At 30.8% G+C, this 16,557-nt stretch overlaps 1 long non-coding RNA gene across 1 annotated transcript; it reads left to right on the forward strand.

Moving 5' to 3' along the window:
• Positions 1–7,244: 7,244 nt before the first annotated feature.
• Positions 7,245–16,158, forward strand: LOC149033056 (uncharacterized). Its single transcript, XR_016176006.1, has 2 exons — positions 7,245–10,452; positions 10,549–16,158. It is a non-coding gene; the product is annotated as an uncharacterized LOC149033056 (long non-coding RNA).
• The last annotated feature ends 399 nt before the right edge of the window (positions 16,159–16,557 follow it).

The raw sequence follows: 16,557 nt of genomic DNA on the forward strand, positions 1-16,557 counted from the left end.
GTACAATTTAAATTAGGAGAAACGGTAGACAATGATATTATAAAAATATATTAATTCAATGTACCTAGAAATTTATCTTTGAGATTTATATATGGAGGACACTCTGTAATTCTTACTCTTCATATTTGTTACTATTTTTGTACGAATGTCGATTAAAATACAAGCAAAACCTACAAAACGGTTTTCTGCATCTTACGTAGATATTCGTAATGACATTTCCAAGAAAATTATGATGCATGTGAATCAGAGTACTGGGTTTATATTTTCTAAGAATTGTTTTATGAAAGACACGACAAGAATAATAAACTCGACAAGATAATGAATCTCTTGTTTTTTATTCCAAGTAAATTCTTTTTTATGATTGACATTTTCAATTTGCGTTTTTATTCACTCACTTTGTCAGACGAATTTCTAAAAGTCGTTTGCAATTCAAGGATAACATAATCTATATTCAATTTTTATTAAATTATATTTTCTTTTTTTTAATTACAAATTTTACAAACAATCCGTTTGATTAATAGATGAAATATCGTATTGTTATCGAACGTTGTTTTAATTGAAAAAATATTTTTAAACTTAACGAGTAATCGATTAAATTAAATTAAACTTGTATTTTTTATTAAAAGAAAAACATAAAGCACCGCAATGCGTTATTTAATCAGAGTCACATTATTTCATTTCGTTAGTTCAAATTATTACTGACTGACTATTAGATAAATACACATATACACACATATATACATATAATTATTTTTCTTTTTCATTAATATTACAATTGAAATAACCTCGTTACTAATTCAAACGTTGATTATCAATAATTATCTGAAATTCAATTTTATTCCGGGAATTCTAATTTTCAGTCTGAAACAACTGTAACAATATGGGGGGGGGGGGTGGAGAGGAGAACGTCATCTAACAAATTTATCTTCTTCGACACACGTACGTTGTTTTAATCCTATAAAACTGTTATACGCTTTGTCTACTACTAAAATCAATGTTGGAACCACCAGCAGCAGCAGCAGCAGCTTGTGTACTCATATATATCTATATATACGTACATAGATAGATTAGATGATGATTATTCTTTTAACAAGAATAGTATCTCCTTTCTGATGGTAAATCGTGAAAGCAGCTTGGGCAAAATCAAAATGGGATTAGATCAGACTAAGTCTCTGGAACCGCGGACAAACGAGCTCCGGGGCCTGATTACTAGGTATTATCCGATTAAGAACGTCTCTTGTCAACCTTACTCTACCTTTATCAAAGTCGAAACGACGGTCCTTTCCGTTTCCGTCGAGGAATCTCACCTGTCTTCCTTAGTCCTTTACGAATTGAAAATGGGTTATGGGTGGGGAGTGTTGGTAGTTTCGAAGGAGAAGGGCGAGAGAGGAGTTTGCTTAGAAACATGCCAAACTGCAAACCGAATCTTCAGAAGCAGATTGAGTTCGGAAATACACGTGCGACTCGAACTAATCTCGCACCTTTCTCTCTCTCTCTCTCTCTCACTCACTCTCATTCTGTTGCATGCGTTTCTCTATCACCCTTATTCCCCTTCTACTCCTTCTCCTCATCACCACCACCACCACCACAATTCACCCCTTCATTCTATCTTCTGTCTCCAACTCTATCAGGACGTGGATTTAAGCTTCGTTCGCATGTATAACGTAACGTGACTGAACGGATCCGGGACGAAGCTATGTCCAATGAATTTCTGAATATTATATGGTGCTTCCAGATGAGAATCTATGTGTAAGAGAGATAGATAGAGAAAGAGAGAGAATAGTTTTCATCTTTAGACGAGGTTATCTCGAGTCAATAGAAAAATTTCTTTAACAAAATTTCTTTTTTATATTTCTCTGTCTCCGTTTGTTTTATAGTAGGACTCAAGTTTTATGAAATATCTAAAGGGAAAGAAACGAGGAAAAAGAGAGGGGGGAGTGTGTTTTGTAAAAGAGAATGAAAAATGTCGTGTTTGAAAATTGTATTCGTTCTTTAAAGTTCAAAGAAAGACTATCTTTTGAAAGAAAATTTCAAAGCTAAAGAAAGATAGCAAAGAATCGAAGTAGTGTAATTATTATTAACCAATGGGGTAATAGGAAAAGACGAAGGTTCTTGTAGAAAAGTGTAGAAGGGTATAGAGTGTGTTAGGTAAAAGAAAAAGAAACAAAATTGAGAGTATAGTGTGTAACACAAGGAACAGCCACCCCTAATAGCAGACAGTTGCTATTGAATTTTTGAACGGGGATTATCTCACGTAGAAGAATCTAGTGGTTTCGATAAGAAAAGAACAAAAAAGAGGGAAAGAAAATATAACCACTAAAAAAGGGGTGGGGAGAGTAGATTTAAAAGAAGCTTCTTGTTTTTTTCGTTGGAACGGCATTAAATGAAATCCTCTGGTGGTCGATGTTTTAAAATATTCTTTTCTCTTCCCACCTTCCAACCCCCATCGTATGAATTATCAACTCGAGATAAAATTGTTTTTCTTTTTTCTTTTTCTTTTATTATTTTTTTTTTTTTTTAACCAAGAAGGTAAAAATGGTAAACAAAAAATATCATAGTCTCTAGGATATTTTTTAAGTTTTTTATTTGACCCGTTACTAGCCACAGACAAGTAATTTGCAAAAACTAGAAACATATTTAGCAAGATATAATATATAATAGATATTTGTCACGTTTTTTCCTCCCCTCCCACATGATCGGTCTACCAAGTGAATTTTATCAAACGTCTAGTAGTAGAATCGAAATCATCGTCGTTGTGTTGTCGCTTATACTAAACATTTCTCCTATTATACTAACACGCGTATACATTCCGTATATTTTCTAGTTTCTATGATTTCGCGTGGAAACGGAGACTTCCAGATGATTTGGAATTTATGGAAGCGACCACCCTGTGGTTTATTCTGAAGCACTAGAGATCGAGAGAAAGGGAGAGAGAAAGGGAGAGAGAAAGGGAGAGAGAGAAATTCGTGTGCAGAACGGTATGTACAATTTCAGAGAATGCAAACGCAAACTGGTGTGAGCTTGAGAGAGAGATATAGATAGAGATAACTAGAGATAGAAATAGATAGATAGGAAGAGAGAGAGAGAAAGGAGAGAGAGATGCTGGTGCTGCATCTATGCGCATCTATGTGCATCGAACGAGATATAGGTTGACATCGGACGGATTGACAAACAAACCGTAGATTCTCAACGTAGATGAAGGCTCGGACTACATCAGTTCACGTACAGGAATTTGCACGCCGTCATTACGATTCGCGTGTCGCCTGCCTGGTCTCTCTTGGAACATCTATGAACGTGTATACGTACGTGTATATGTATGTCTATATACGTTTATGAAATGAGGGAAGAGAGAAAGAGATGGAGAGAGGTTATAGAATGTTGTGTAGCCATCCTTCTCTCACTCTCACTGAATTATTGTGTTCCGTTGTGTTCTAGAGAGAATGAGAGTATGTGTGTGTGTGTGAGAGAGAGAGAGAGAGAGAGAGAGAGAGAGAGAGAGAAAGAGAGAGAATCCTAGTCTAAAACAAACACCGACAATATTTGCAGCAGAGAATTGCCGATGTCTCGTAGGAGAGAGAGAAATAGAAAGAGAGAGAGAGGAGAGAGAGAGAGAGAGTATACGCAAGAGTCAACCAGAAACAACATCTCTACGAAACATAAGGTAACCCTAGCTAAAGCGACATTTCCGTAATTCACCGCCCCAAGTTATTTAAAGCCCGTACAGAAGAGATATACACGTGTATACACCTACACACAAATAAATATATATACATGTATGTATGTATATATGTATGTTGCCACCATCCGCGTTTTACGTTTAAACGGGCCTAGAAGATATTTTCCCGGAGACACTTTCCTCGCGAAAAACGTTTTCCTCTTTATCGTCCTCTCACAAATACATTCACTAACTGTTACAAATTCTATCCCAAAAATGTTTCATTCTATACATATTCTTTTACAGTATGAGCTACCCTTTTTCTATTTTTCTTTTCTTTCTTTCTTTCGTTTTTTTTTTATTATTCTTTTATTTTTTTAATGTATGTAAGTAAATAGTTAATGTCATTTATAATATATATATATAAACGTTTGCTTGTATTCATTCATTTTATTATTTAAAATGGTAGAATGGAGATTGATTTGAAATGCATGATAAAAATGATATTACTCTACGCAACAAGTATTAACAAGTAATTTTTGCAAATAAATCCGATTTATACAACAGTTTCTATAACTAATGTTATATATATATATATTGAAATGGCTTAAAATTTTATAAAATGATTTTTTTTTCATTTTTTTTTTAAAGCGCAAATGAAACATAAATGTTTACTTTATAGGAATATTTGAAAAGTTGTTAGATAGCTATATCTATGAATTTTTTAACAATTTATTTATTTTTTTTTTTAAAAGCATTCAAAGATGACAGGTTAAAAAAATATTTCAATTTACGAAATTAAACGGAATTTTTTTTCTTTTATTTTTCTTTTTCTTTTTAAGTGTATATAAATTTTTGTTCATTATGCGAAATTTTGAACGATAAGCAAATAATGAATATTTGTAGGATGTTTTAAATTTCATTAAAAAATATTACGAACGAATAATAATGTTTTGCTCATAAGAAAAATTTCATTGAAATCATCGAGAACGAAGTAGATTAAATTTTGATGGTAAATATTTATTTATCGGATATTCCTTGTTTAATTTACGCTAAATAATAAAATATACTAATAACAAATATTTGTATCGAGTATGATTAAATTTTCAAATGAAAAAAAAAGAAAAGAAAACAAAATAAAAAATAAAAATAGAAAATTATTTTCACGAGTATCGTTTAAACAAACGTCAAACAATTTCGCGTTTATTTCTCAACGTGTAAATGTGTATCGTTGGTAAAAAAAAAAAAAAGAAAAAAAAAACAGAAAAAGAATTCGCTTGACGCAACACGTCGGTCAAATATTACATTATTAAATGCATTGACAATGGACTCTCACTCTCTTTCTCTTTCTCTCTTTCTCTCTTTACCTGATGTCTCGCGAGAACTAACATAAGAGAAAAAACAGGTATACACATTCTGGGAAAGTGTATCGTCGTCAAAAATACAACTAACAATAAGAACGAGAACTAGTTTGTGATGTCGCGTGCGAATCGATAATCATGATAACGTTTCTATTCTTTTTTTACTTCCTATATTACTATTATGAACTATCATTTACATTGTTTCTCACTCATTCATCGTCACAAATTAGTATAGAAAAAATTTCCTTTTTATTATTAAATTTTTACTTCATTCCAATCAAAGAAATTCTGATTACCGTAATTTAATTAAAAGACAGTAATTTTAAAATAATAAATTATAAATCAGTGTACTTAAACTTTTCTATCGTCTATTTTGAACTATTAATAATAATAATAATTATTATATTAAGTTATCGTTTAGGTTATGAGAGACGTTACATGAGACATGCAAACGTGAATCATGCATGCACGATATGTTTCTTCTTTTTCCTTTGTTATTATAAATACATATTACAGTCTGTAATAAGCAATAAAAATGATGGCAAATTTAAATATGATACGTAAGCGTTATCAGAAAGAGAGAGAGAGAGAGAGAGACTTCAAAATGTGTCATCCTTCAACTCGAGTTTGCATTTCATCACAATCAAGTTGATCATACTCATACAACGTTCCAATTACTCCAAAACAATTCTGTAACACCTACGCCTATATTTATGCTTGTAATAGTATAACGTGTATCATTCTGCAAATGCTTCGAGTACGAGCTGATACAAAGTTCTATTAATAAATGTTAATAAATGTGTTCTAATAATAATGTTCAAGAAGTTACGCAAATTTGTATCGTAACGATAGTTTGAAAAAAAAAAAAAAAGAAAATTAAGAAAAAGAAAATAATAATAATCAAAAAAGGAATAGTATGGAGTACGATGAACTTGATTTTAGATAAATCCGCGAAAGAAGAAGAAGACACAGATCACATAATAAGATGGTCAAAAGTTATATTTAAACGAAAAACTCGTTCGCAATTCGAGTTTTCCCTCGAAATGAAGGAATTTTGCCAGCTTTCGATATATCGTTTACTCGGTTGCTTTACCCTGTCGTTGGTTAAATTCGTAGATGTTTTCAAAATAATATGTCAAAGATTATTATTGAACTGGAAACTTTCCAAAAGTTAGAGATCTTGTTAACGAAATGAGTATTGTTTAGTATGTCTGGAAATATCGACTAAATCTATATATTTCATCTTATTTTTTCTTTCTAATCTATCATTTTTCATCGTCAGAAAAAAAATAGAATTTCAATTATAAAACTATAACTTTTAAAAATAATATTGATATATGTATATAATTCTATTAGGTATATGTACCTAATATAATTATTTTAGGTATATGTACCTAATATAATTATTTTGGAAGTATTTCTAGAATAGATATTTAGAGTTAAAATTGTAGATGTGCGTTTAGATTACATCGATCACTTTGTGAATACTATCTGTATTGTGAGCAAACCCGATGATTGTAAAGCGATATGATTCATGTAGAAGATGTCGAATGGAAATTGGATGAGAGAGTAATCGTAAAAGATGACGAAGCGTCACAAATGAACAAGAAACTTGCTTTTGCTCTCGCTGATACGCATGACGCGTTTCCACTTTCAACACAGTTCTAGATAGTTTGTGGTAGTTTGTGGTGTGGTATCGTGTCACACTTCTCGTGTTTTAATGCATAAAAATAAATCGTAGTCAGGAATACGATTTATGTAACTGCAAGGTTAATACTATAATTTTCTTAAAATAAGAAAATTATAAACAGAATTATATATAGAAAGACAGATAGACAGACAGACAGATTTGAAAACCTTCAAGCGTTTGACACCCGACAACATTTCATTTTATCTTATTATTATTTTATAGAGAAAGTTCGATATTTTTTACACGAATATATATTTTTGATTTTTTCTTCCAAAATTTTTTCGGTTCTAATCTAAGAAACCGGTCGAACCTGAACCAAAGGACTTCCTGTAACGTGAAAGCGATTAGATTGCTATAAGTACAGTTGCATGCATAAATATCCGGCCAACCATATTTTTATATTTAACTGAGGTTTAAATAGTATAAAATGAAAACAGTAATATATCATTATAAAGTAGATTTATTGTGCTACATTACTACATAGTTAGATAATTAAATACAACAAATAATAATTATTTAGAACAAAAACAAAAGTATTTATTTATGTATAAACCAGCTTTGTCATGGAAAGTCAATCGACTTTTAAACTTTATAAAGATATACTTACATGATATAAGTACTTCTTATGTGTATAATGTATCATGAAAATTGTATATATATATTATTATTATTATTTTATTATTATGACGAGTAAAATGAGACCTTTTTAAAGTACAAAATTTCGATAATAAGCAAGTGGTTCATCGTCACGAATAATAACCGAACCATTTAATCTAAAACTAATAAACGTTTGTTTGAATTTCTAAAAAGATGACTTTTCTCGTGTGGACGCTTCGTTACCGAAGTTACTCGATCGTTTCATTAATTAGCCGATTAATTATTCCCTATTACTTTGGAGCAAATTACGCGATACAAACAAGCATACTCGCATAATCTTTGCTCTACTTAACGGCGAAGCAACGACACGTTGCAAGCATCGTGATAACTTTAACGATTCCTCCTCCATCTCCTCCCCCTCGTTCCATCTTTCTCCTTCTTCTTAACTCTGGAAAGACTTTGGTGAATAGCGAATAAGGTCACGAGCGAGTTTCCACGAGCGAAGAAGAAACTTTCCAACGTTCGTGTAAATCAATTTCGAAATAACCGTGCGACGCGCGAAAGAGCTCGCGTTTACCTCTCATTTCTACTTCGTTTTTTTCTTCTTTCCTTCTTTCTTCTTCTTCTTCTTCTTCTTCTTTCTTCTTCTTCTTCTTCTTCTTCTTTCTTCTTCTTCTTCTTATTTTTCTTCTTATACCGATTGTGTCTTGAGGATAAAGTTTACGTTAACTTTGCCCTTATTATGTGTACATATTTTTTTGTACGTTCAAAATATATTCTTAATATATTTTTCATCAAATCGTTTCCCTATCGTAGTTTTCATTTGGTTAAAAATTAATTTGAAAAATTTGTTGTTAACACGCGTTGAAAAGATATTGCCGATACACCTACGCACGTACGCATCCAATTACGAAGTTTCATGATACATGTTGGTTGCAACGTATTTATATAGTGCAAACATTGGAAACAACTTCCTTCGATATGAAAGAGAAATAGAACAAAAAATAGATCGGCTTCTCGCAAGAGAAACTGAAACCCCACTGATAGATGTATGGTTTTTTTTTTTTTTTTTTATAAAATCTAGGTGTTATTGATGCATGAATCGATTCATACATTTTTATTATACGCGTTGGAACGTGTGTAGTTCAATTCAATTCAATTTGTAATTCTATTTGGAAAATATAATTAGGTGTTTTTTTATACAATCGTACAAAAAGAAAATAAAATAAAACTACAAAACAATTGAAGTGTAATCGTTTAGATGACAAGGGTTAGATGATCGTCAATATTCGTTTGAGTATTTTACACGAACTATGAATGTAACCATTTGAAGGATCAAAATTCGAACTGATGGCGGTGAATAATCTGATTAAACAAGAGAGAGAGAGAGAGAGAGAAAGCTCTCAGGCTATTCGCTTTTGCAAGAAAGGATGTCGACAAAATTCGATTTTCCCCATTGTCATGGCTGACATACCAATATTCGATTAATACCACTCGATTTTAGCTTACTATGTCTGAAATTTTACTCCATTAATGTCGCCAATTGTAAAATCATACTATCACGATTTTCATTCATTAAAAGCCCATCGATTAAGAAATTCTATTGTATTTCGATATTTGTTATGGGATTGCAAACGATTCGAGTAATTGTTTCTAGAATATTTCCTCAAGTATCTCTATCTCCCTCTCTACCTTATTATACGAGTATTTCAATCGAATTATTAAATTATTATTATTATTATTATTAGTTGTTATAATTTAAAATAGAGTTGAAATTGTTATTCGATAAATTATAGGATCTGTATATAGGTTGTTTATATTTAGAAAAAAGAAAAATTAAAAGACAAATGGGGAAGGATTTTTCGATTACTTGTCGCACGTTTGGTGTGCAACCTTTTCGTCTGAGGGGAAAAAACACTTTCTTTTAAAATGTTCTCAAATCTTTTGAAGAGAACTCGTAGTCTCGAGTCAATAGGCTGTTCGTAGAGGAACCATCGGACGACTATGACGACGACTATGACGACGACGATGACGATGACGAAGAAGACGAGAAAGTAGAGAAAGAGAACCGAATTGGGGTTGGGGACGAAACGGCCTGTTTCAAATATTTGACCAGCGAGTGACCGAGAGAGAAAAAGAAAAAAAAGAAAAAAAAAGAAAAAAAGGAGAGGGTAGAGTAGATAGCTATCTTTAAAATTCAGTACTCTCTTGGTCTAACGGATGTATCAAAGCTTTTCGTTGACGCAAGCTAAATATCATACATATTCTATCCTTCTATTCGATAGATCAAACTTTCAATTATTGACTTTCATTTCAATTATTTATCTATTCATTGATTATAAGCTCGTCGGTGTAAACTATTCGCTTTTTAAATATATTTTTATATCGATTGGGAATTTTTTTTTTTAATTATTGTGCAAGATTACAAATTATAGGTTTATATATAATATGAAAATATGAACTAAAAAAACAACCTAGATAAATGTCTATTCTTTATTCGATAAATGAAACTATAAATTATTTAGTTTCATCTAAACAATTTATCTATTCATTGATTATAAGCTCGTTGATATAAGCTATTCGATTTTTAATAAATTTATATTCATTTGAAATACCGCATATTACATTATTATGGAAGATTACAAATGATAGGCTTGAAGCTGCGTAAAATATTATTAAAGAGAAATAAATGTATGTATATATACTCGTATATAAGCTTGTAATAAGATGAAAATATGAAATGTTTATAAACATTATAAGAATCTAAAGCGCGATGTTTCAAAATAAACATTTAAAGTATATTATCCTTTAGATGAGTGTTCGTAAAAATTCGCACGCTGTCGCTTAGTTGAAACTTTTCTTGCTGAGAGATCGGATGTGACGAAAGAAAGAAAGGAAGAAAGAAAGAAAGAAAGAAAGAAAGAAAGAAAGAAAGAAAGAAAGAAAGAAAGAAAGAAAGAAAGAAAGAAAGAAAGAAAGAAAGAGAAAAATAAAAATAAAAAGAGCAAGAAAGAAAGGTGGAAATGCATATTATAAGAGAAAAAAAGAAAAAAATAGTAATAGAAAGATAAAAGAGAGAATGAAACTACGCGATGTGAGACCGAGCATGGAAACAATACCGATCAGTGGATAAACTACGACCATGAGAAGTAAAAAGAAAAAAAATATAACACAAAAGAAAAACAACAAGACGTTCGTGTAATTTCTACGAGACACGTCACATATTTTTTTTTTTTTTTTTCTAGCAAAACTCCTTAACGTTCTCGTACATCTTCGAAGATTTTTAAGGACGTTCCAAGTTGAAGATAAAAAAACTGTTATTATCACTGATGTTTTCTGTGAATAGTCGTAAAATGTTAACAACAACAAAAATATGGACGAATCTATATACAAAAGTAGTAGTGTTGTTCGGAAATTTTATAATGCTCATTATTATTATTATTTTAACATTAATATAATTTAATATTAAACTAATAACAAACATTGAATTAATTTAGTTTAAAATAGTGTGATGTGAAATAATTAAAGAACTCATTTTTTTTCTAATTTTGACTTGCAATTTTAAAAAAAAAATAAAATAAATAAAGATGAATGGGATTCCGTAGGGGGTGTACCATTGAAAGGGTTGGCAGGTTCAGGAGTAACAGATCGATGCAGGAATTCCGGATAAAGGGGAGGCTTGGTTAGGAAGGGGTGACATAGAAGGTGAAGAAGGAGGTGGAAGAGGAAGAGGAAGCAGGGTGAGGTATATCTATATATCTATATATATATGACAGTAATCCATGTATGGTCGAGGTGTAACGTAATATGTGTCTCGTGTGTTTGAGCACAAAGTGCGGTTTCGCGAGGACAACACAACACGGGGGCTTTAATCCAGACGTAGACGTTCACCAGGAAGGTTTGAGCTAGTGGGTGAGAGAATGAACGAACGAATGAACGAGGACTCTTTCTCTCTCTCGCACACCACACACACACACACACACACATACACACACACATAGACACTCATGTGGATTCTCTGCGGTTTACAACCACTATATTCGAACATATCCAAGCGCGCACGCCCGCTGGTCTTCGTATACGAATCGCTGACGTTTGCCCTGATTAGTCATTCGCATGAACCGGTCGTGTAATTAGGCCGCTTACCGAAAACTCTGTCTCTCTGATTCTCTTCCTTTTGAAACAATTGCTATCTTTGTTTGATAAAACAATTATTGTTCAGAAAAGATATTATATGCTGTAATTTAATCATATAATTATTATTTTATAACTTATTAAGTAACTCTTATCAAACCTTTTCTTTCTATTCTTACTTTTGAAACAATTATTATAGAAAAAGTTATTATATACTGTAATTAGATACTTGTGACATTTTATCAGCGAAATTCTTTCTTTAATAATTAATATATTTTTAAATTTATTATTAAAACAACGCGACAATCAATAGTGTGATTAAATAGCTTATGAAAAATTCTCTTTGCAATTTTCCTTTTAAAAATGCATATACCATGAAGCATATATTATTCAAACAGTTATTAGTATACAGTAATTGGACAATTAGTGCATTTTTACCTGTAATTGTTTAATTTATAATGCACATATGTATCTATTAATTTATTATTACAACAACATAAGATGTCGGTAAAGTGATTAAATACATTTATTGAAAATGATCTCTCTGGTCTTCTTCAGTTTGGAACACTTGTTTCTCGTACCATAAAACAATTATAGTTAAAGAAACAATAATTAGAAAAATGCTAATGTTTTACTTTGTAATAATGAAATTAACAAAATATCCAAAACTATTTTCCAAATAGTTTCTTATTTTTTGTCGTCACTTCATTTTACTATTAGACAAAATTAGAATGGAAACGTTCTCTTTTGGTTCGCAACATTTTCTACGACTAAACGAAGCAAATCGTTTGAGGAAAAGTAAAAGGAGCGGAACTGACCGCACCTGTTGTTTTATATCAAAGATAGGTACGTTCATGTATTATCATAGATAAGACGTGACGTGGGTAAAAGCATTTCCCATCTCTTATTCCTTTTCAAATCTCATTCATTTTCTTTTTAAACTTATAGAACACAAGTTCTTGCACGCGTCACGACGCGACCCAATAACCATGACACGATTTTTTTTTTTTTAAACGGTAATCTTCATCTCTCTCTCTCTCTCTCTCTCTCTCTCTCTCTCTCTCTCTCTCTCTCTCTGTGTAACTAATCGTTAATATTACACTCAAGTAATATTATACTCGAATATGACAATGAGTGTAGGTTGTTTTATTTTCACATGAAATATTTGTATAGTTAATAAAATAATGAAAACAACATAGAGATATTAAAATGTTTTTCTATATCTTGTATTTTTGTCTTATTTTGTTGTTGTCTATCTCTTTCGTAAGTCCAAGCTAAGATAACGAACGTGTAGGATGATACGTGCTTCCGCCCCGAGATCTTCTTACGTCAGCCATAAAGCTATACCTACATGCTTACAAACTTACTTTTCAGTAAAACGATTCTCTTTTTCTCTCTTTAGTTTTCTCTTTAGTTTTATATTTCTACAACTTTTATTCTTACACGTAAGCTATTTTATTATATAATGTAATTCATTGAAAATAATTAGCTTAATTGTGTCCATAATTAAGAAAGTGGTCTAAGTCATGTATCTCTTGTTTCAAGATATTTCAAGATTTCTATTTGAACACTATATGAATTCTATGTAATATTGAAAAAACAAACATTACAATATCGTGAAAATTACATTGAATTTATTTAGTTTAAAATAATGTGGTACGTAATAACCAATAAACTCTTTTTTTTTTTTTCATTTTGACTTAGACCACTTTCATAATTATGAGCACAATTATTTCTATATATGTATATATATATGGATTGTTATTAAGAGTTATAAGAGAACGTTCGATAAAATGTCGTGAGAGAATGGATAGATAGCGATAAAGGTGAAATTTATATGAGAAATACGTAGGCGATAACGAGCAACTCGCGTATCTGTAAATAAGCGTTAAGATAAAGGATGTTAATCCTGAATAAGGAGAGAATTCTTGGATCTTAGCCAGAACGTAAAGAGCTAACAAGTTACATTGCACGCCAAGTATTATTTTAAATTTACAATAGATGGCGGGATTTTACGTTTTTCTCTTAACCCGCGAAAATTTGAATTTATTTTTTTATCATTTTATTTTTATTGTAAAATTTTAAAATATTATTTCACGATTATTATACACGTAAAAAATGTTGATTTTATTTAAAACATCTGTCTCTAGGAGATAGATAAGAAAACATAATATATTCAAATTTTAGATAATAATAAAAATACATTGAGAGAGAGAGAGACTGTTATATATACACACGTTGGGTCATCAACGTTGGGACATTTGTTTTATCAATGGTATCACATGACACGTCCGTGGCCTCTTTAGTTAAAAATGTGTAAAATTAGCGTAACAATCAACGGCATTAAATTAGAAACTTTTTAATTCGTTCGCGTCAAACTTTCTTTAACTTTTATTTTTTTTTTTTTTTCACTTTAATTATATAGCTCATTAAAATTTAAATTCATCTGTAATTTATTCAAATTTTTAAGATTAATTCACGATCTATTTCCTTTTTTTTTTTCTTTTTTTTCATTTCGTTTCGTTAAACGTTGGATGTTACTTACAAATCTGTTTCGATGAAAAATCTTAATAGAAACATATTTTAAATAATTCTTGCTGTTTATTAATATGAGAAAGAAATATAATGGATAGATTTAGAAAAAGAAGAAAAAAAATGTGTGTAAGTTGAACTTTGATACCGTTTTTTTTTTTTTTTTTTTACTAAAGAAGATCGAAGTGTTCGTCGCGATAAAGAGTTCGCACTCACTCCCCGGGTATCGTGAGAGAAAAATTATAAATGAGTCGGAGTAAACAAGCGGTACCAAGCGAGAAAATGGCTTTTACTTGCGAGAAATGTATCTCTATTTTTCAGACCGAAACACTGATCTTCTTCTCTCTCTCTTTTTTCTTTTTTTTTTTTTTTATACATATTACATTTGTCCTTCTTTCCAAAGTTTTATTTTTTCTTTCGTAGAAACTATTTCGTTGAATTATTAATAACGAAGAGAACAAATATCGATTCGTACGTCAAAAAACGATTAGTTATGTGAATATGTATTTTGTTTGTTTTTCAATCAAAATTTGTCTTTGTATGCACATTCTTTTTGTTCTGAAAGGTGTGTTCGGCGCATTACGTGACTGATCTACATACTTCGATTATTCGATCATCCTTCGCACGGAAAATCGGAAAAAACTCGATGGATTTATGACTTTTTCTATTTCTCTATCGCTCTTACACACACATACATTCTTTCTAGTGCTTTCTTTTTTGTTTTTACTCTTCTTTTATTGTCCGTTGAGAAAAGCTATTCGAAAGTTTCCGAAGCTCTCTCGAAAGTTCTTCCAAACCAAGAGACGAGTTATGAGAAAGAGCCGTTCCGCTTTTGTTAACTTTGACACGATCAAATAGCACCACACACTACATTTTTATTACTATAGATAGTGTGTGAAACTATCTTACAAATTTTCCCTAGTATCATTTTTTTTTAATTAATTTGTGACGAATCTTCTTTATATACAAAAAACTTGATCAATTGATTTCTTAAATAAACAATAATATTTAATTATATTTCAATATTGTTACAATACTGTTTCTATTTTACATTTTATCCTAATCCATAAATAGATTATTCTCCATTATCGTTTCCTTCTCGTTGTCTACGTTTAATGCAAGATTTAAAATTAGAAAACAAAGTTCAAAGTATTTTTAACTTTCTATAAATGTGTGATAAATATATATATATATATATGCAAATACGTGAACTTTAAAAATATGTACTTATGAACTCGTAAATTTAAAATGATACCAAAGGCTCGTTTATTTATGTTTTGCGAATGATTTCTAAGGGAAAACTTTTCTTCAAAAGAATAAGGGAGTCATCTTCATTGTATCCCATTTTTTTCTTGACATTTTTTTATTCTCGAGAGACATCATTGAGTAAAAAGCATCGGATGGTTCGTATGGCAAATCTCCAAAGTCCTATCGCATCGTTTTACGTGCGTGTATGAGTGCGTTACCTAACATAAACCCTTTTATGTTATTTCAAAAAGTAAAAGGTAAGAAGCATAGTATCAGAGTCTTATGCCATTGTCGTTACTCGAGAACATATAAGAAACAATGCGTTTATTCCCTTAGGCATCGAGGTTATTTCGTGATATGACGTTATTTCAAATTCCTCTTATGTTAGATACTTCTCACCCTCTTTAATATCTTCCAACATCCCAGACAAAGCTTTGCTTTTCGATATACCATACTTTATGTGACGTAAATAATAGTATTTTTATACATTTATGTTTGTCAAAATATATACAAATTTCCTATATATTTTAATTACAAAAATAATATTACTCTATTATATTATTAATAATAAATACCATCAAAATAAAAAAAGTAATATTTGAATTCATTTCAACTGACGAATAAAATTTGTTTACTATCCCAACAACGTTACTTGTTTAATCGATTATTTTTATTTACCATTCTACTCATTCGTTTTCAATACATTCTGTATTTAATAATGATTAATAAAAAAAAAAAAAAAAAAAAATGACCAACCTTTTATAAATATATAAAAATATCTGGATGAAATTTGACGTATTCGATCTTATGTCTCAATGGTTGGTGATGATGAAGCGAACTTTAACGAAATGGGGGAGGATAAAAAAGAAGAAAAAATACAACGGTGACCTAAGAAAGAAGAAAGGAAGGAAGGAAGGAAGGAAGGAAGGAAGGAAGGAAGGGTGAGGAAGAGTCCGCAATCGCGTTCGCACCAACGAACACAATATCTCGTCGTGTGGAATGACTCGGTAGAAGAAAATCGTGTTTCCTATGAACATGGTGTTGTACGCGTGTACACCAAGAGAAAACAGCAATTTAGTGTCTCCTCCTATCGTGGCTTTAGTCTTATTTTATCGGACCTATCCACTATATTTTTTCTCATAATGTTAGATTTATAACGAATCCCCATAGTTCATTGTTTTTAACCTTTTCAAACGATTTTCAAAAGACAAATTTGTCAAATCATTTTTGCCAAGTTCTTCTTCTAAGGATAAAGATAATTAATAGAATATTCGTTTGCGAATCACTCCGTATATTGAAGATTAAATATAACCGTCAGTTAGAAGTCGAATTTACTTTGA

The sequence above is a fragment of the Polistes dominula genome, unplaced genomic scaffold (genome assembly GCF_049000335.1).
Source record: "Polistes dominula isolate Pdom_NZ unplaced genomic scaffold, Pdom_raw_medaka contig_79, whole genome shotgun sequence".
Classification (NCBI taxonomy): domain Eukaryota; kingdom Metazoa; phylum Arthropoda; class Insecta; order Hymenoptera; family Vespidae; genus Polistes; species Polistes dominula.